This window comes from Cibotium barometz, chromosome 38 (genome assembly GCF_041138505.1).
Source record: "Cibotium barometz isolate CiBa-2024 chromosome 38, ASM4113850v1, whole genome shotgun sequence".
Taxonomy (NCBI): Eukaryota; Viridiplantae; Streptophyta; class Polypodiopsida; order Cyatheales; family Cibotiaceae; genus Cibotium; species Cibotium barometz.
The window spans coordinates 38,438,761-38,459,874 of NC_141083.1; positions in this window are offsets into that span (position 1 = coordinate 38,438,761).

Sequence of the window (21,114 nt, forward strand, 5' to 3'; positions counted from 1 at the left end):
TTTTGAATCAGCTTGCAGTTAGGTGTGTCAGTTGGGAAGGGTTCAAGTAAGCTGGGTATCAGAGGACGTTAGCTGAGGACTTAGGAGTGAAGATCAGAGTTGTGGGAGGTCAGATCTGACTTGGGAGGACAATTGGAGGAGTCAGTTGAATCAATTAGAGGGGTTTTGAGGTATCCGGCTATGTCAACTGAAGGACAAAGGATATCAGCTGAGTTGATTGGTATTCTGGATTTGTGTTTTTGAGGGTGTTGTGGTGCTAGTTTATAGTGTCCTCCCAACGGTGGTGTGTTCGGATGAGATATAGAGGCAAAATCCTTCCACGCATCAAGGGCATAATCCAACTAAAATGGAAGACATTGTGCAAGTCCAATTGCATGGAAGTGAGAGCTTCATAGAGATGTCGTCAGTCTTTTTTTGACTATAGGGTCTGAAGCTCCAAAGTGATATCTTTGGGCATCATTTGGACAAGTGTTTCAACATGCGCTTCATTATACCCAATCACCTTCTAAGAGCTAGACGTTTATTAGCATGTTGGAAGTGTAGGCCTTTTATACTGTAGCCAATCCATCCATGTTCTAAGACTTCCTAATATGTTTCGGTTACCTAGTCAACCTTGGGCACATACGAATGACCTTCCAAAAGTGGGTCCATACGTCATCGTGCCAATAGATGAAGAAAAGGAGTGATTTAAGCATAGTTTGTACCTAAGAATGGGAAAAAAATCTCACTTACCTTGTTAGTCATTAATGTAGGCCTTTTATATTGTAGCCAATCCATCCATGTTCTAAGACTTCCTAATATGTTTCGGTTACCTAGTCAACCTTGGGCACATACGAATGACCTTCCAAAAGTGGGTCCATACGTCATCGTGCCAATAGATGAAGAAAAGGAGTGATTTAAGCATAGTTTGTACCTAAGAATGGGAAAAAAATCTCACTTACCTTGTTAGTCATTAATGTAGCTATTAAGGAGGTTAAAGGCAAGTTGGCTGTAAAGTTGTTTGCTTGTCCAGTCGTTGGTGGAGTATACTCAAAAATTGCAATTTTATTTCAAAGTTACCAAAAGAGGCACGTGAATGTTAACTTATTCGTGTCAGACACAGTGATCCTAGTGAAACTACAAATTGGGTACTAGGGATATAACATTGCAAACTTACTAAACCTATCAACTATAGTCAATCAGGTTGTGTTTCTCTTTCTTGTACTAGGAGAGATGTTTGTGGCAACCTGACATGCTTTCCATATGTTACCTTTACCTTTACACTAACACTCCAAACAATGTGTCACCTATGTGAACATCCCTCTTCCAATCTTAGGCTAGAAAAAATGCTACTCTAGTTCCTTCAAAGTATTAAGCACACCGCAATGGCCACACGTGATGGCATCTTGCATGTCATGGAGGTGCATTGCTCAATGACTCTTCGCATGCATAGCTGATCTTTGCAAAAAAGTGAACCATAGCGTAGTGGGAAGTCACTTAGTCTTGTAGGTTCTAGTGCTCTTGCCCGTTAAGTATCAAACTTCTTGGAGTTTTTGTACATGTGTTCCATGTTCTTCAGACCATAGCCCTCAAGGTGTACTAAAGTGAAGTGCTACGTTGAAATGACGAGAATACTTAATGCATGAGGCACATGGTTGGCTCTATTCGGGATATACTCGATCATACTACTAAATTGCTAAAAGATTTGATTCTAATGAGTCTGACAATCACTCTATTGTGCACTCGACATAGTTTGTAGCTACTTGTGTGCCTAGTGATGTGTGTGAACAACACATTCTCTACATGGAGGAAATGTTTCCAAAGCTTAAGGGCATATCACTCTCACTAGTTCCTTATCATAGACTAAGTATTTGTGTTCACTTAAAATCAACCTGCAGCTCATATAAGCTACAATGTGCCAGTCTTGCTAGAGGAATTGCACCAATGGCATAGTTATTGGCTCACAAGTTTGGCATTTGAGCTTTGTACTTGATCCTTGTACTCATGATGATGCCAAAACCCATGACTTGCGGTCAACTCAAGCAAGCCTACTCAACAACATGCTCAAATATTCCCTCATGGGTTCCCCCATTCAGCTTATCTTCTATCTCTTGAGTGATGATGGCACCAATAGAGGGGATGCAGATGGATCAGGTTCCACAATTGTGGTGGTGAAAGGCATAGCCATGAGATGCTTGGGGTAATCTGTTTGGTACGTTTAATTCTATGAGAGAAGTAGCATTGGGTTTTCTTTTGTTATTGTATCAATCAAAGACCCCCCTATCTTGCCTTTCTTAGTCTTTTGGTCATGTGCCAAGTTGGGTTAGGTCTCTATAGACTTGGAGCTAGATTGGCCTAATGCCTACAACTGGGCTTGGGATTGCACTCTATTATAACCGGGTGGTTGTGGTTCAGGTTTGTTAGATTGGATAGTGCACGACTTCTTTCATTTTTTTGGGTAAGTTCAACCACGTCTGCATTGGAAAAAAGAGCTTGATATTGATGTAACCAAGAGTGTAGGGAAGAGGGTTGCGTTTATGATCATACTTAGTGAATGTACTTTCCTCTAGTAGATGGTGGACGTTGGAGTGTGTTGTTAAGGATGCCTATGAGAATTGGTGTAGGATCATCACACAAATAATAAGTGGGCACATTAAGGCCTTTGACTATGTACAGAGGGCACGACTCTCAAGTGCCTCCAAGAGCTTCATTTTCTGACACACCACCACATATGATTTGGGTGATCATGGCATTGTTTAAGTGAATGGCCGGATCCGAACAACAATGTGTTTTTCTAGATGGATTGGCTATGCGATTGGGGTCATAGAGGGGATCCTATCTCTTTAACTCTTTTTGGGCTACACATTGATGAGATTTCATTTTTTTTTCAAAGAGCGGCATGTGCTTGTGGCTAGCTCAAAGGATAGTTTCCATTCTTTTATTATGGACATGACATAGTCATTATTTCCCATTTAATGGATGGATTGTAGAGACATCTCTAGGCACTCCAAACCCTCAAGATGGCTAATGGGGGATATGATAGAGGAAGCGTGCATAGGAGTGCCATGTGTTCGAGCAGGTGATAGGTGTGGGCGGGCAATGTTCTTGGAGCCTCTAGGCCTCTTTGCCGTTCGGCTATAAGAAAAGTTGGTATAACTCATAGTCTCTTTTCGAGCACAGAATGTCACGATTTGTGACTAATAATAATATTATTCATTGGTGAAGGGTTGTGCCTTCTCGAGTTGTCACCAGTCAAGGGACACATCCTCTCGAAGGGTCACACCACTTCACTTGGGACACGACTATTAGTCTAAAGACACATCTATTCATGAAAGGGCATGATCCTGCACATATGATCTTGCACATGGACATGACTCTTCAATTGTAACTCTTTAGCCCCTATTTAAAGAGGGCTCCCATGTGCAATTCAACAACTCAAGTTCTTTGGTTTAATCTTTTAGATCTTGCCATTCTAGTTCTTAATCATGTGATTAGAATAGATAATAGAGAGATTAGAAGATAGAAATCTTCACAGTGGTATCAGAGCAAACAAGTTCCAACCTATAGGATGCCCACATCAAAAAAACCTCAACCCTAACCCTAAAAATCAGAAACACTAAATCAACAAATTGACCTTAGAATTAGGTATAGCAAAAGTTGTATGGAAGAGCAAGAGAGAATGCCCCATCCAAATCTCCCCCCCCCCCCAATTTTGCCTAATTTATGAATTCTTCCAAAATTTTGTAAAAGTCTCTACTACGCAAAAAAAAAAAAAAAACAAAATGGTGTGCTATAAGGATACCCGAGTACCCATCGCCACACCAGATGAGCAATTTAGCACCTTCACACCTCTCTTCTAGCTTTTGGTTGGCATTCAGGGTAGCTTTTGGACTGAATCGGCACCTTCTTGGTGGAGAGTCGTGACTCTTTATGTTATAATGTTTTAACATAGGGAAAAAAACATTAATAATGTATAACCTAAGGGTCCAAGCCTTAGGCCTATGATATAAGGCTTTAAATAAGCCTTTGCCTAGCCACGCAAGTTAGCTCGACTAGCCCGACCAACTGTAATGCTCCTTGCATTATAAGCTTGAGGACTTGTAAGAACTTTGATTCTCCACCCAACCATATCCCAAATGGACCCTAAACACATGGTTATATTGGCATAAGTGATGCATGACCTACCAACTTTAGCCCCTTGACCTTTCATGGGTAGGCTTGGCCTTTCCACTCTCCAATGCCTCCTCAACTCCCCCTAGAAGGGGGCACCTACTTCTGTGGCCTTTGGGCTTCCCTTGTGCACCATCTATATCCCTTTTACTTTAACCTTAATGCCTATTAACCATTGCTTTAGGTGTTTCCAATTTGAAATCCCGTGAACTTTATTTATATGCAAACCTTTTTACATATAAATATTCTTTTCTAGTCTTATCTTATAGTGTTTCCTGTCAGTCTCATAACATTTCCTTCCCCTTGAAAGAAAAGTTTTCGTGCTCGAAAATAAACTTAGGAAACCTTTTCTTCAATGTAGCCACTCTTTCCCAAGTTGATCCTTCTTCTGGTCTATCTTTCCACTTTACTAAACATTCTTTAAACACGGATTGCCTAGTTTTCTTTTCTCAATATTTGAGAATCTTTTCAGTCTCATGTGGAAGAATAGGTCGTTCTATGAAATCAACTATTGCTTCTTTTCCAATGATGTCATTGTTTCCCATCTTGTGTTTCAGTCTACTAACATGAAACACAGGATGCACTCTAGATCCTTGAGGTAAAGCTAACTTGTAGCTGCCAATTCCAAACAGTTTCTGATGCGAGATCTTTCTTGGGTCTTTCTAGCTTTTATCACATTGTGTATCGATTTTCAGAAATTACAGCTCCTCTGACGGAGTTGACAAAGTACGAAAGGCTTCAATGGTCCCAGAAGCAACAACTTTTGCAGCACTTAAGGAGGCATTGACTACTACTTCCGTTATGGCAATTGCAGATTCCACTCTTTCATTTGAAGTTATGACTAATGCTTCAGATTGCGCTTTCGGTGGTGTTCTTATGCAGCTTGGACATGTCGTTACTTTTGACGATCATAAGTTTTCAGCTATCCAAATAAGGTATCCAGTTTATGATAAGGAATTTTTGGTGGTAGCTCATGATTATCATACTTGGAAGCATTATCTTCTTGGAGCAGATTCAGTTGATAAGACGAATCATCATTCCTTAAAGTACATCTTCACTCAACCTATTATGAATGCTCAACAAGGCAGATGGGTTGAATTTTTATCGAATTTTCACATGACTATTGAGTATGTGCCCAAACTTCAGAGTGTTGTGGGGCAAATGCTCTTAGTCACATGCCTCAAGCAACAATGATGGCAATTTCTACAATGACAATGGAGATTCCAGAATGCTTTAAAGATTAGTATTTGACTGATAAGGATTTCTCAAGTGCTTTTCGTGCTTTGACTTTGACTAAGCCAACTCCATCGGAATTGAAGATTTATACTTCATATTCTCTGGTGGATGGTCTTGTTTATTATCAAGATCGCATGTGTGCCACACAATGCACATTTGCGACGAAACATCTTACTACGTGAACACAATGAAGTACCTTATGCAGCACACCCTGGTGTAAACAAGACGTATCGGTTGTTGACAGAATCCTATTACTGGCCTTAGATGAAGAATTAAGTTTGTTGCAGCATATCACTCTTGTCAGCACCCAAATGAAAGCTAGTAGACAGTTGCCTCAAGTTCTTCTTCAACCTTTGCGAGTGTCGTAAGAAAGATGGGAAAGTACTAGTATGGATTTTGTTACTTTCTTGTCGAAGTCTTCCAAGGGAAACACACTGATTCTTGTGGTTGTGGATCACTTTTCCAAAATGGCCCACTTTATTCCTTTTGCAAAAGGGAGCTACTGCACTAGACGTTGCTTCATTATTTGTGCAATATATTTTCAAGATTCATGGCCTATCGAAGTTGATTATTTTTGATCGAGACCCGAAGTTTACTGGTCATTTTTGGAATTATTTACTCAAGTCTCTTGGAACTAATCTCTTGTTTAATTCAGCCTATCATCCTAAGACAGATGGTCAGACTGAAAGAGTAAATCAAATTTTAGAAGAAATGCTTCGACATTATATTCAGTCTCGATTGGCATCATGGGAAGATTATTTTGTTGGGTTTGGGGAGAGCTTGCCTATACACCACCACCACCACACACACACACACACACACACACACACACACAGTGAGCTTGAACAAGAAACATGGGAGAGCTTGCTGCTAGAAAAGTACTCTAATGATCATGAAGTGCAAAAGTACAATGAGTACAAATAGTAGCCTAGTGCCCAACACACGTAAGTGTGTTCACACGGGGAAAGAACCTGTATCCAGCCACCACAGGGAAAAAGTGCCCGTGAGTAAGCTATGTTCAGACCTAAACTAGCCAGAGTGGTCATGACCAACAAACCCCCCTCAAGTGAATGGTGTGAACGGAGACAAGGTGTAGCAGACTACCCTGGTAGAGGCTGTAAGCTCAAAGTTTTGCGGAAAGCTTCAAACTTTTCCCTCGAAAGAGGCTTTGTAAACCCATCTGCTATATTGGCATGTGTAGGCACATAAGCCAAGTCAATCTCTCCTGCATGGAGCCTTTCCTTGACATAATGATAGTGAACCTCAATATGCTTTGTGCGGGCATGAAATATTGGGTTTTGTGCAACTGCCAAAGTGTTAAAACCCTAAGATATCTCTAGATAACTGTCATGCATAAATCAGGCATAAACTCATCCACCCGACCACCCCCGAGCCCAAGGGTGCACACATAAATACAATGAAGTATCTCATACCTTAACCTTGATATCCCATATCATCAAGAGATATGACATCATTCCAGCAACATATAGCTCTAGTGTTAAATGGTAGGTGAGTAAATACAATCTTCTACACCAGAGAACATCCCTTGAGTGTGCCCCATGTCCCTATTATATAGGAGGGCCCTTAAGTGACTCTTGACTCTCCAATTTCCATGTGTGACCCTTGGATGTCTGACCCTAACCTCAACCCTTAAGGTTAGCCCTAACCCATGCTCCACTAGAGCTTGTTCCCATGCTCCCATGCTCACAAGCCTAATGTGGGTTAGCCTCCTAGTATATGCACATATAATGTGCACATAACATACTTCCCCCCTCTCAAAAAATTGCACTCTTGCAATGAAAAGAAGGAAAACTGTGGTGAATGTTCTTAACTGACTCCCAAGTCGAATCCTCAATTTCCATGTCTTTCCACATATTTTTAATCTCAGGGATTAGGCGACTACGAAGTTTCCTTTCCCTGAATTCAAGTACCTTTTCAGGTTCATGTGGAACATAAGATAAATCCTCGATTTCAACGAGTTCTTGAGGAGTAATTATGTTATCCTCACCTCCCAGTTTCTCTTTCAATCTACTGACATGAAAGACTGGATGAACTCTAACATGTGGAGGCAGTTTTAGTTCATACACAACCATGCCAATCCGATGTATAACTCGAAATGGACCACAATATCTAGGAGATAATTTCGAGCATTTTTCTGTTAATAAAGTCTGAGAGTCTTTAGGAACTTTTAAATAAACCAACGCTCCTGGTTCAAAAGACCGAGGTGAGCGTCCTCTATCAACATAAAACCGTGCCCTATCCTGAGCACTCCTGATAGCATCTCGAGCTTCAGTCAGCATTTCCTGCATATCACGCAAGAAATCCCTCGATGCATCAAGCTCAATGTCCTTAAGACCGATATCAATAGGTGCCCTGGGTTGATACCCATACATAAGCATGAATGGACTAAAACCAGTAGTCGTATGTTTAGAACTGTTATAGGAAAATTCCATCATTGGAATATATTTTTCCCAACTCCATGGTTTTCCAGAGACATGTACATGAAGCATATCCTCTATAATCTGATTCACACGCTCTATTTGCCCATTAGATTGCGAGTGATTAGAGAAACGCATACTCAAGGTAGTTTCCTGGTTGTAAACCATTCGGAATAAAGTAGGAAGACATGGCATTAACGGCGGCAGGAACTAGGGATCCATTGGTGACCCGACATACCCACATCTGCACAGGGATTTATTGGCATCCCGAGTTACCCATATCAACATAGGGAGTCATCAACGTCTTGATGAGTCACATATGTACATCCGTAAACCATCAGGTGGACTGTATAAATCACCTAAAGGATGGAACTAGAGAAAGAAATGCCAACAAAGGAAGAATCTAAAATTCCTTAATCCAAACACAATAAGATAAACTCGTTGTACTCTAAAGAAAGATATTTCAACAAGTGAAAATGCCGACGAGATTACACTCATCAAAACATGTAGGCTATAGATAAAAGAAGTCTATCTAGAGAATGCCTACACTAAAACTTCAAGTGAATTCAAAAAATGAGATTGTCTTTACATGGGGTCAACATGCCAAGTGACGTAAGCAAGGCAACAATATTGAGCCCAAATTATCCCATAAGATAATATATGCGAGGAATCGCTAGCGTCCCATACCACCATGATACCACCCATACATACCTTACCAATTTGGAACTCCCTAGTATGCTGTTTGGGAAATATGAATAAAATCCTGCATAAAGGGAATGAAATGGCCTTATCCCAGACTTTCACATACTAAAACCTGTCTCTATATACCTGAGACGACATCAAGGAATAACTCTTTCCGAGTACATCATTAGAAAGCAATTTGAATTATTGGCGTCTAAAGCTGGGGTCGAAAAATAACAATTCACCTAGATACATAAGCAACTAGGTATCTAAGTTGGAATATGTACAAGAGTACAAGGAACATACTCCAAAATTACGTGCAAAAACGAAGGCAAATGCTACCTTCAAAGCACATGATATTATCCAAAAGATCCTCATAGAACCATGGATAGAAGCACCTCGAATCCATGAAAACCATAGTTGATCATAAAAATCAGTGCATGCCATCTAATGGTCATTAAGAAGCATTAAAATTGGTGGCCAACTCATCAATCTGGAGTATATGAACGTGGTGTTGTTCAAGCAAAACTCCAAAGTAAGAAAGTGAAACACGTGTGTAGCACTCATTAAAAATCCCTAGACACAAGTGATCTAGGCAGAACCTGGTGAGTCTATATAAAACTTGGAAACCATCCAATAAAATCCACCAAAACAACTAGATCAACTAACCCATGAACACCAAATAATCGTCGAAAATAAGAATTATTGGGAAAAAGGAATTACCATGATTTTTTTTAATTTTTTGCTAATTTTCTAGGGCCTCAAAATATGCTAATTTTCAATTCTACCAAACCTATCTTATGGCATTTCAACCTATATTTTTCTAAAAAAAATTTACCAATTAGATTTGCCAAAATACCATTGATATTTTAAAAATATCAATTTTTAGGATTTTTAAAAATAAATTCTAGAATATTCTTAAATTCTCATGAGAATCCCATCGTTCACGAAATTGTCAATTTCGCCTGACAATTCTCAAATCCAATAAAAATTTATAATTTTAATGGATTTTCTAAAATTTTGGGTTAAAAAATAGATTTTTAAAGAAATTTGAATGATCACGGGTGCCTGAATGGACACACCACATGCCAATCACCAATCCCAGATTTTTCAAAAAATTAAAATAACCTGTCTAATTTTTAAAAAAAATTTAAAATTTTAATTTTATCCCAAATGCATTAGAATACGAACAGTCCAAAAAATTTCGTAATCCCAATGGTCTTCTCGAATAGTTTCGAGAAAATGAAAAGACAAAAAAGAAGGGGAATGTGAAAGGTCAAAAGATCTCCGGAATTCGGAAGGTCGCTAGGTTTTTCGAGAAAACGAAAAGCCAAAAGGCTCCAAGAAAAATTTAAGAAAATTTCAGAGAAGTTTGTTTTTTCAAATCTCTTATTTTCTTCTTTTTTTTCTCCAAGCTTTTTAAAAAAGCTTTGAAAAGTTTTTTTAAATTTAAAAACTCTTTTTTTAAATCAAAAGCTTTAATAAGCTTTATTTAAAAAGCTTATAAACTGATTTTATGGGGGGTGGGGGGCGTGTTTTTCGCCCGGCAGTCTGCAGTGCAACTTTCTCTCCCCTCCTCCTCCTCCTCCCGTGTTGCGAAAATTGAGAGAGAGGGAGGAGATCTTCTCTCTTATTTATCCATTCAAAACATTCTTTCTCTCTCCAGTCCCTCTTTCTCTATTAAGAGAGAGGAGGATTAAGCTTTTATTGATTTTTTAATGATAACTAAATCTTAATTATGATTAACATTAATTAAAATATGCCTATTAAGAGCTGTTCACACACGCGGGAGAAAAATAGAAAAAAAAATCATTTTTGAGAGGAGAAAAGAATCCCATGCACATGGGAGAGAACTCAATGCATCAGTTGGCTATCCCACACCGCATTTCAATAGAAATTTGGTAAAATTTTGATAGCATCTCTGCGAAAAATCTGTCAAAATGCATTAAAAATATATTTTTTTCTATAAAAATGCTCTAAAATTTTCTAAATAATTAGGAAAAAACTTTCAAAAATTGTATAAATTTAGGAAATTTATCCTACCAAATATATCCGCAAAAAGTGCGGTATTTTGGTAAAATTTTCATAAATACTTATTTTAAACAAAAAATAGAAAAAATAGCATTGAACTCACGGAATTCCCCCGCAACGTCGATTCGTCCATTGAATAGAAGAAACACGTGTTCCAACTATTATATCAACGATCCACATGCGTAATCACCAAAATGAACTAACAAAATAATATTTTTATTCAGTAAATATTGAAATTTACTTTAAAAAATGCTAAAAATTAGAATAAGAAAGAAAAAACAACAACAATCAACTAGAGATTGCTCTGATACCACTGTTAAAACCCTAAGATCTCTCTAGATAATTGTCATGCATAAACATGCATAAACCAGGCATAAACTCATCCACCCGACCACCCTCGAGTCCAAGAGTGCACACATAAATACAATGAAGTACCTCATATCTTAACCTCGAAGAGATATAACATCATTCCAGCAGCATATAGCTCGTGTGAAATGGTAGGTAAGTAGATACAATCCTCTACACCAGAGAACATTCCTTGAGTGTGCCCCATGTCCCTATTATATAGGAGGGTCCTCAAGTGACTCTTGACTCTTCAATTCCCATGTGTGTTCCTTGGGTACCTAACCTTAACCTCAATCCTTTAAGGTTAGCCCTAACCCATGCTCCACTAGAGCTTGTTCCCATGCTCACAAGCCTAATGTGGGTTAGCCTTCTAGTATATGCACATATAATGTGCACATAACACAAAGCACTCTGACTTTCATTGTAAATGGAGGTAGGGGACTATTGTCCAACGCCAAGATCGGCTAATAGGCGTCGTAGCCAAACAGATTCCACAGTAGCTGTAAAGGCTGTCTTGTATTCAACTTCACAGCTAGAAGTGGCCATTGTAGGCTGCCTCTTACTGAGCCGCCATGAGATGCATGAGTCACCAAGAAGAAAACAGTTACCACTGGTTGACACTCGCGTGTCATAGTAACCTGCCCAATAACTGTTTGTAAATGCAAGCAAGCATAGTGTAGAAGAACTGCCATAGAACCAGGTAAAGTTTGCAGTGCCTTTAAGATAGCGAAAGACACTCTTACACGCTTGCTAATGCATAGTGCTCGGACAATGCATGAATATGGTCAACTGAGAAACAGCATACTGTATGTCCAAACGAGTAGAGCATAAATAGATAAGGCATCCCACATCCTGTTGATAGGTGGCAACATCAAAAGTCTTACCAGCATGCTCAAGTGAGTTTTAGACCTGGTTCTATAGGAGTAGAAAAAGGTTTACAATCTGTCATGTGAAAACACTCAAGGAGCTGCTCAACATATCTGCACTGAGATTACATGATACCCCCCTCAAAAGGTATTAATTGTATGCCCAAATAATAATGTACATGCCCCATCAAATGCATGCTGTAAATTAGCTTTAAAGGCTGAAATATCACCCACTTCACGGCGGCCAGTGACGAGCATGTCATCCACATAAAGAATAAGGATGAGAACATTGTTCCCAATGTGGCGAACATAAAGTGTACTCTCAGCTGAACTATTCAGAAACCCGTTGGCAGTCAAGTATGCATGAATTTTGTGGTACCAACAAGCACGAGAAGCTTGTTTAAGACCATACAGTGCTTTATGTAAACGACATACTTTACGTTGTGCACCTTTTTGAACAAAGCCAGGAGGCTGAGATACATAAACTTCTTCCTGCAAATCGCCATTTAAAAAGGCCGTTTTGACATCGAACTGATGTACATGCCATAATTTGTGTGCAGCCAATGCAATAACAATACATATGGTAGTCATGCATGAAGTGGGAACAAAGGTCTCCTCATAGTCAATGCCCTCACGTTGGGCATACCCTTTGGTGACCAAGCGAGCCTTATGGCAATCAATTGAACCATCAGGCTTACGCTTTAGCTTGAAAACCGATTTTGTGCCAATAGCACATTTGCCAGGAGGCAAGTCACATAACTCCCAAGTACCATTTTTGGCAATGGAGTCCAACTCCGAACGCATGGCTGCCACCCAATTGTCATCCTCCAATGCATCAACATGAGAAATAGGTTCCTCATTTACAAGTGGTGGCAACAAGAGTTGTATCCACATAATGTGAAGATGTATGGCGAGAAGCAGCACGTGTATGACCTGGCATAAATGTAGATTGTTTGCTATCATGCAAAGTCTTAACCAACCATCTAGGAACTATTTTTGACTTCCTAGTATCTGCATCTTCCTTTGCCACTACATTACCCAAGAAATCCTGATCAATTTGAGACATTTTAGGATCAATTAGTTGATTTTCAGCAGGCATAGGTGGCTGTAAATGAGCTTAAACGGGCTCTACATTATCCACATTGGAATTGAATAAAGGCAACAAAGTATCAAACACATCTTTTGACCCAATAGATGGTTGTTTGGTACATGAGACAAGTGGTTGGGATGCATATTCATCAAAGATAACATCTCTTGACACAATGATCTTGCATGTATTAGGCACATAGAGTCTGTATCCCTTACTCTTAGTACTATAACCAATGAAAATACATTTGATTGCCTTTAAGCTTATATCTTTGTTGTGTGGGCACATGCACATATGCCAAACACGCAAAGACTCTCATATGAATCACCACTAGAATCCTGCCATTCCATGCCTCATAGGCAGTCATAGATTTCAAGGCTTTAATGGGGCAATGGTTAAGCACATAATTGGCACACATAACCGCCTCAAGCCAAAACTTACTAGGCAGATCCTTGCTCTTGAGCATGTAACGTGCTATCTCCATAAGTGTACGATTATGTCTCTCTACAACTCCATTCTGGTGAGGAGTATAGGGGGTAGTACACTGATGGGAAATACCATGTAACTGCATGTAGGATGTGAACTCATTTGACAAATAGTCCCCCCCCCTCGATCTATACGCAATGTTACAAGCTTGTGTCCACAAGCATTTTCAGCCATGGGACGGAAGTCTTTGAAAGCTGCAAAGGCACCTGACTTCACTTTTAAACCATACACCCAACAAAACTGTGTGTAGTCATCAATGAACGTGATGTACACGTGTCCTCCAAAAGATGGAGCCCTCATGGGGCCACAAAGATCACCATGAATGAGTTCTAATTACCGCATATGCCCGCATACACATGTACCCATATATCTTTTTACCAGGATGCCACTACACCGATACTGATTCAGTGGTGTTGGACAAACCACAGAAGTATCTTCCACTGAATTAGGGAAACTCAAACTAGAATACGAGGTTCTAGAAGGTTACTTCTTAACCCCTAAATGCTACGCCTTGGTTTTAGATGCTTCTACCCACGTGATCTGTAACAAAGGATTAGCTAAAGATAAAGTCGACCTCTCATGGTTCATGGAACAATACAAGAATCTTGATCGAATTATCAAATGCAATGTTGAGTCTTCTTTCAGAATTGATTGGCCAAAACTCAATGTTTATCATACCAAAATGATGTTAAATCTAGGTACTGACCCGTCCACCAAAAGAGACCTTGTGATTGACGAAAACGGTCTATGGATAGATACTATACCTAAGAAAATCTCTAAAGAAGGTCTAAGATCCGAGATACCGAAATCACAAATAGGACAAAGCCACCTGTAGCCTGCTATGCCGACGGTTGACTCTAAGCCTGCCGACCATGTAGAGTCCGACCAACCAGATGTAGCTATAAGCGAGTGGCCCCGTTATAAGAAGCTTGAAGAAGAGTTACAAATCTAATGTTTAGCACGTAAACATCTCGAAGAAGAGCTATGAGCTGAACGGTCAGCACGTGAAGCTCTTGAAGAAAGACTTCAGGCTTTAGAACGCAAGGCTTTCTTAATTGATAAGGAAGATACCCAGATCTCTGATGATCAAAAATGGGCTTTAAGCGCAAAGCACGAAAAACGTATTATAGATTCTAATGAGCTGTCCATCAAGGCTGCCAAAGAAAAAGTCGAACGAATCTTTCGGGAGCCGTTGGTTACTCTTGAAGTAATAGCTAACAACTTGAAAGCAACTTTACGTGACATTTCAATCATTCATAGGAGAAAGAATGGATTGGCTAGCTCACCACAAGACAACCCCCAGGCCCCGAAGGAAGAAGATTCTTCTAACCCTCTTCCTTCGTCGAGTGCAAGAAACGGAATTCTTCCTTCGGCCTTCGACCCTGACAAATGTATGAAACCAAGCGAACAAAATAACGGTAAGAAGGATAGGGCTAGGAATCGTTGGGACCATCCTTCAGCGCAGGATCCACCATGATAGAATATCCGATCGCTTGTCAATGTTGCTGGCAACTGCTCAGTAACGACCTACCTTGTGGAGTTTATGGCTCTCTGAAAGCCAGGGCAGTCTAAGCACGAACTGGGCTACCCGGCAGAAGGGTTGACGTTAGTTAATGGATTAGTCATCTTATGGCCAAATCGGCTTGAACCGGGTTATGCGCGTGCACCAAATCTATATCTATGTAGGAATTCCCATAAGCCGTTAGTCAATAGTGCTCCCTGACACAATCTGAGTATTCACCATGATAGATTGGTAGCCTGGTACTCCGTGACACAATCTGAATAGATCTAAAAAACCATTGACGCTAGTCAATGGCCGAAGGGTTGACGTTAGTCAATGGTCGAAGGGCACGGTTAGCCCTCATAGCACCATCTTTAGAAAAGGAATTCTTGTGTAGCTTTCCAAGAATGCATCCCTCACATACACGCTTGAATCGAACCTGCATAGGTGGAAGTTCATGCACCATACCTTGCTTCTGTAAGCGTACAAGAGATGGGAAATTCAAGTGACCAAACCGAGCATGCCGTAATTCAGTGTCACTCAAAACACGGGAGGTGGATGCAATCATAGCATCATGAGAATGAGTACTCCTGTCATACATGTCAAGCTTATACAATCCACTGCATAATGTCCCAAAAAGCATAAGAGAAGCTGAATCTCTGTTGTCATACACTGAGCAACAATGGTCAGAAAACTGAACCTTAAACCTAGATAATGTAAGGGCTGAAACAGAAATGAGATTCTTCTTAATGCCTGGTACATATAAAGTGTCACAAAGAGTAAAAATGTCCCCATTACATGTTGTTAGCTCCACATTGCCAATGCCTTTAATGGAGTAAGAGGCATCATTGCCACACATAACTATGCCACCTGGAGGTGAATCCTACAAATTGGCAAATAGATCCTTGCAAGAAGTGATTTGCTTAGAAGCACCACTATCAAAGTACCAATCTCCAGCTGAGATAGACATATAAGAAGCAGGCAAACTGCATGTAACCACTAATGCATAGCCCTCATGAGAAAAGTTAGCCTCTTCTTTAGTGTCCACTATAGCAGCCAAACCTTGCTGCTTCTTTTTGTTTTCACTCTCAATGTGCTTCTTGCATTCCTCAATGAGATGGCCAGGTTTTATGCAATAGTTGCATCTCTTCTTTTTCTTGGTTTCACCCTCTTTAGACGAGGTAGAATCTGAATGGGCATGTGGTTTGTCCTTAGGCTTACCACTAGATGGAGCCCTAGATTTACCTTTGTTTTGATCAAAAGCACCAAATGCCTGATCAGCAAAAAGTATAGTAGTCTTGTTAGAACGAGACTGCTTCTCCTGCAATAAGAGAGTCACCAACTCATCAAAGGTATACAAGTTTGGATTACCCTTCATGAGTAGATGAAGAGTAGTAGCAAAACCTTGATAGGATTCTAGAAAACCCTAAAGCATTGTAGGTACAAGTGAACCATCTGGAATGACCTCATTAATGTTGATGAGTTGCTCTTGCGTTGCTCTTGCAAATCCTTGAACAATATGCCCACATAGGATAGTTGGTGCCATCCAACTTATCATCAATGGAGAGCATACCAAACAAATCACTAGTATTTCCAGACATGGCTGTCACAAATGCGTACAAACAGGTAGTGTGACTGAATCAAGGCAAAAATCTGTAATCCAATGCTGAGACACCCGAAAAATTGGGGGAAATGCCCCAAATGTGTCTGTCACCTATTCCAATGTTGTAACCACCCAAAAAATTGGGAAAAATGCCCCAATGCCAAAGCAATGTACCTGTAATATAAAAAATGCATGCAAATGTCTCTAATAAACCTGCAAATAGTGTTAATTTCTATAAAAGCTCTAAATTTTTAGTGCAATTTTGCACCAGATCTAAGGAAATCAATGCCAATGTATGCCAATGTCACAATTTTAGGCTCAATAATGAAAAGCCCCAAAACTAATGCTATCAATTTGCTAATTTTTTAACAATTTCTGTAATATTTGACATAAATTAGAAACAATAGCAAAACAATTTTACTGTTTACTGGTGGCACTGGTTTCGAGAAGATGACTAAGGAAGATGCAGAGCCGTATGGCGATGGACTGTAGCAAGTACCAATCTTCAAGAGCTGTGTTGATCTGCACGAGTGTTTTGTATAGGTGGTGGATTGATCAATGGCAGGGAGCAGGTACAAGCGGCAAAGGTAGGGCAGCGCAGGGCGGCACAAGGTAGCGCTGGGCGTTGCAAGGCGGCGGACAGGCGCAGACAGTGCAGGCAGGGCAGTGTTGGGCAAGCGCAAGGTGGCGCTGATCTGCAGGGCAGCGTTGATCTCAATGCTGGGTAGCAAACTGCACGAAACCCTATGTGGCAAGTAGCGCAGAGCAAGTTGAAGAAACCCTAACCCTAAACCTGGAAGAGCAGGTTAAAGAAACCTTAACGCTAAACCTGGTAGAGCAGGTGGCCGACGAAACCCTAACCATAATCAGCTCTAATACCAATGTTGGGGTTGGGGAGAGCTTGCCTGTACGCCACCACACACATACACACAGTGAGCTTGAACAAGAAATGTGGGAGAGCTTGTTGCTGGAAAAGTACTCTAATGATCATGAAGTACAACAGTACAATGAGTACAAATAGTAGCCTAGGGCAAAGTGCCCAACACACATAAGTGTGTTCACACAAGGAAAAAACCTGTGTCTAGCCATAGGGAAAAAGTACACGTGAGTAAGCTATGTTCACACCTGAATTAGCCAGGACCAACATATTTGGCCTTTGGTAGAGTTTGCCTGCAATGATTATTTCCATTCAGCAATTGGAATGACTCCTTTTCAAGCAGCGTATGGCTGTACACCAGTTATGTCGACAAATTTTGTCTTGCAACATAAGGTGTTATTAGCTAATTAGTTGGTTCAAGAAATGCAAGATATTATTCTTCAAATTCATGATCAAATGATTTGAGTTCAAGAAAAATATCAGAAGAATGCAAACAAGAGCAGAAGACATGTAGAGTTCAATGAAGGTGATCTTGTTCTACTGTATGTTGCGCCTCATTGATATAAGACATTAAAGTCAGTCTTTCCGAAGCTTAGGGCAAGATTCTATGGCCGTTTTTAGATTTTGAACAAGAATTCATAAGTCAGTTATAAGTTGAAACTTCCTCCTTCTTGGGAAAAGATTCATTCGACCTTTCATATTTCTTGGCCTAAGAAGTACGTTCAAGCAGATTTGCTTGTGCTGCCAGACGATTCCTCCTATGTTTCCAAAATTGAAGATGAACATTTTGTATTGATTTTAGATGTTCATCATCAGAAAGAGACTCGAAAAAAGCTTACTACATAATTTCTTGTTAAGTGGAAAGATCTGGATGAGTCAGATTCTACATGGCAAAGTGATGAAGATTCACAAAATTATCCAGAGCTCCTCTAGGATTTCTTTAAGTTCATTATTTAGTCGTGGGTCTATTGCGCTTAGTGCTGTGATTTGCTTAATCCGTATCTCATGTTAAGATGGGAGAATGTGGCTTAACATTCATCATCATGCCAAGAGTTCTAGGATTAGGAATTGTAAGGTGGCTTGGCTATAGACCACTTTATTCCATCCCCCATACAATAGATGTTCTAATGCCTAGGGATTGATACAATGCTAGATACACAGATGTTCTATTAAGTGATACATATGTGGATACATTAGAGATCTAATATACAAATCCTGGTTGGAGGTTGCTCGTCAAATGTTAGGTCAAGAGGTCCTGGGTTAGCAAGAGTAGCCTAAAAAGCCCAATCTGAGTCAACTATAAGATTGGTCTCTTCTAGTGAGGCCTCCACTTCATCTTCTTCTTGATTTTCTTCAACAATCAAAGCTTTGGTCTTTTGCTTCAAAAAACAGTTATCTTCCTTATGATTCTTCTTACCACAAAATCCACATCCATTATTGGTTTTGTTGGTGAATCCCTCAGATAAATACTTCGTGGTTGTGTAGCCCTTTTGCTTCTGCTTTGTGAAGTAAGCCCCCCCTTCATTGTAGTTGGTGCTAGAACTTCTTTGCTTGATCTTTCTTTCCTCCTCTAAGAGAGAAGCTTCAATATCTTCCAATTTCGATGTTAGTAGGTTTGTAAGTGGTAACAATATTACCGTACTCTTCGTGTGGAAGACTCTTGAGTAAGACTACAATTGTGATGTCTTCGTCTATGGGAGCTTTGATACTTGCCATTGTGTTAGTATGCTTTTCATTGAGTTCAAATGTAAGGAGAGAGAGTTCCCTGGTTTCATTTTTAGCTTTAAAAACTTTATTAGCAAGCTAAACTTGGAGCACTTTCCTTGTGCACCAGATACGGTTTCAAGATGTACCCAAGCCTCATGTGATGTATCACACCCATCAATATGATGGATGTATGAATCACTTAGCTAACCAACTTCTCTTTCTCAAGTTGTTGACTTTTTCTCTTTTTCGTTAGCCACATTCTATATCCCTTTTCTTGTAAGGGTGAATTTGACTTTCGTCTACCAGTGTGGAAGATTTCTTCTTCAAATTTATTGATTTTTGCTCGAGTTCCCATGAATAATGAATGAGGATATGTCTTACTCTTTAAAGGTCAAGAGCAGGGTCTAAATCCTTTTCAAAATTTGAGATCACTTCACACAATTTCTCCCTTTGGAATCTTATGCAACTGCTGTTGCAGATGATGACGTCAGATTGGAGTAGAACGAGCATCGTCTTCTTTGTTTTTTATGTCGCCTTCAACACGTGATTGCCACACGTTGCTATCGCTGTCTCAACAGAGTAGAACATGAGTGAATTGAAGGCCTTGCCTAATCCTACTACAGTTGGTCACAACGGTTAGTGATAGGTGGTGCAGAGGAAGAGATGGGACGGAGCAGCACCGATGGTCGTGGCCATCTCCAACTGGTGGCAACTACCAAATGGCAACTAGACAGCAGTAGTAGCAAGCTCCATGCTTCCGCTGCGCCATGTGTTCGCGTCACGTCGGGTTCACCATGTTCGCTTCCAAGCCTAAGAGGATATTCACACAAACACACTAGTACACTCATAAGGAGTGTTCATACGTAGTTACACACTATGGCTACATGTCTGCCCTTTGACATTGGAGCCCATACAATGATAGATAACAGGAGAATATGTGTTGTCTCCAACATGCCACTGTTGCAAATGAAAGAAGTGGTGGATGTATCGAGTATGGTGGTGAGTTGTGATGTGAGGGTGGGTAGGGGGGGGCAGTAGGTTCCACATCTTGGAGTTGGCGGTAAATGTGGTTGGAGTAAACAGGATCAAGCTCGTGATCAAAATGGACCTGGGTGTAATGTGAGATTGGGGTGGTGACGGAGGGATGGGTGGTGTGCAAGTAAGAGTGAAAGAGAGGTAGGCATGGTCAGCTTCAAAGGGGGATGGCGGGATGGAGAAGTTGGGGAGAAGATATGTCAAAACCGGAGATGCCACAAGGTAGGCCACAGTGCTCGTACTTCTTCCTAAGTGAGGGAAGGAGGTGAGGGCGTTAGAGGAGGGCTATGAGGACATCTCGTTATAGGTAACAAGACCATGTGCAGGCCCCAGCTTTAAGAAATGTATCCCATAAACCGTGACCTCCTCAAGGTCATGTGATGATATCTACAACCCCATGTTAGTGGTGATGGAGCTCTTATAGTTTGATAGGGTTGTCGAAGAGTGGGACTTGTTGACTCCCCATCTTGGTGTTGAAGTCCCTGAGCAGGAGGACTTGCCCTAGCTATGAGAACTCCATAATATCCCCATATAGGGGTAAGTACGATGATTGGCCATGCTGTGCGGTGTAAGGGAAGTGGCACAGTGCAAAATAACACACAACAATGTGGATGACTCTGTCCTGCTAAGCTATAGGATATGTTACAAAGGCTGCTCCAATGACATCACTACTTATGTCAGGCACACACAAATATTTAGATATTATTTGATACCCCTCTAAGAGGTGGTTCACACACATACAATACACATTACCACTCTCTAGGAGGTGGTTCTTCACACACACACACACACACACACACACACACACACACACACACACACACACACACACACACAAGAAATACATTGATCCCAACACGGATGATACCCTGATGGGAATCATACAAATATGAGCTAGGGTGGAGCATATATCACCCCCCCAAATTCCATCGAAGGTGAACTATCTCTGTGATCCAATGTTGAGTCGATGAAGATGCCATTCCATCTGGTCCTTGCTAAGAGCCTTTGTTCAAGATGTTTGAACAATTCTCTGTCATAAGGTAGTAGCTGGGTAGTAGAGCTTCTTGACCTC